This window comes from Pteropus alecto, unplaced genomic scaffold, assembly GCF_000325575.1.
Source record: "Pteropus alecto unplaced genomic scaffold, ASM32557v1 scaffold131, whole genome shotgun sequence".
Lineage (NCBI taxonomy): Eukaryota > Metazoa > Chordata > Mammalia > Chiroptera > Pteropodidae > Pteropus > Pteropus alecto.
The window spans coordinates 5,363,228-5,364,540 of NW_006434709.1; positions in this window are offsets into that span (position 1 = coordinate 5,363,228).

Here is a 1,313-nt window from a genome sequence, read left to right on the forward strand (position 1 = left end):
TGTTCCAAGATCTAATCTCGGATAACTCACTTAATTTAGTCAACTTAGTCTCCTCTCATCTATGCCAGTTTTTTAAGTCTTTCTGGGCTTTTCATGACTTTGACAGTTTTTAGTACTAGTCGGGTATTTTATAGAATGTCCTTCAATTTAGATGTGTCTGATGTTTTTCTCATGATTAGCGGCGAAGAACCCTTCTCATCACATTATAACAAGAACTATTTGATACATAGACATCTATACGACATTGCTGGAGAGGTTCACCTTGATCACTGGGTTAAGGTGGTATCTCTCAGGTTCCTCTACTACACACTTACCACACTTCCCTTTCTATACTCTACTCTTCTGAAGCAAGTCACTAAGTCCAGCCTCTGCATTCAAGTGGAAGTAGAGCAATTTCATTGCATTGTGCCTTAGGACAGACTCTTCGATAAGAAACAGAAATCCTTTTAAACACCTGGTTTAAAAAAAAAAAAAGGCACAATTTGGAAGTCAGGACCTTGGGACATAGTCTCAGCTGTAGTAACCCAGGAGAGGTAACTCTGCTAAGAGAGGCTTGGTGCAGTCTCCCCTCTGTAAGGTAAGCAGGGTGGCCCTGCCTTTCCCAGGGGGTTGCTGAGGGATCAGAGGGGCAAGATATGGGAAAGGAGTTTCAGCCACCTCGCTCTGCCCCGTGACTACAAAAGTTAAATTCCTGCCACCTGCCTTACTTTCCCGCTGCAGCAGCTGCATGCTCCACCCAGACATCCCTATACATACCCCCAGCACCTGCCTACTTCCAGCCTCTGCTTGCTCTACTGGAAATGTCCTTCTCTCAGTATCTGCCAAACTTTCTCCCTCACTCCACCTCCCTCTCTGCTCAAACATCACCTCCCCAGGAAAATCTTCCTTGATCCTGCTACTTAAAATAACATTCCCACACATTCTATCCCTTCACCCTGTCTGGCGCTTTTTGTGGCTGTCAGCACTACCTGCCATTACAGTCTATACTTTTGTTTCTATTTTTTATCTTTTGCTCCTTGAGGAGCAGGGACTTGATCTGTTTTATTTCCCCCACTGAATCCCCAATGCCTAGAACAGAGCCTAGCCCACAGTAAGCTGAGTCTCAAGACACATTTATTGAATGAAGGAAGACACAGGAAGCCTTTTTTTTTTTTTTTCCAATCTTTACAGTGCTGATGTCTTTGTAGATTCATAAACTCTTGCAATAACTCTACAAAATCACACAACCTCCCACCAGGCTTAGAACTGCTGTCTAACCTGTTAATGACTATGGAAACTGTTTTGAGAAAGATTCTGAAACCAGATCTGCGTGC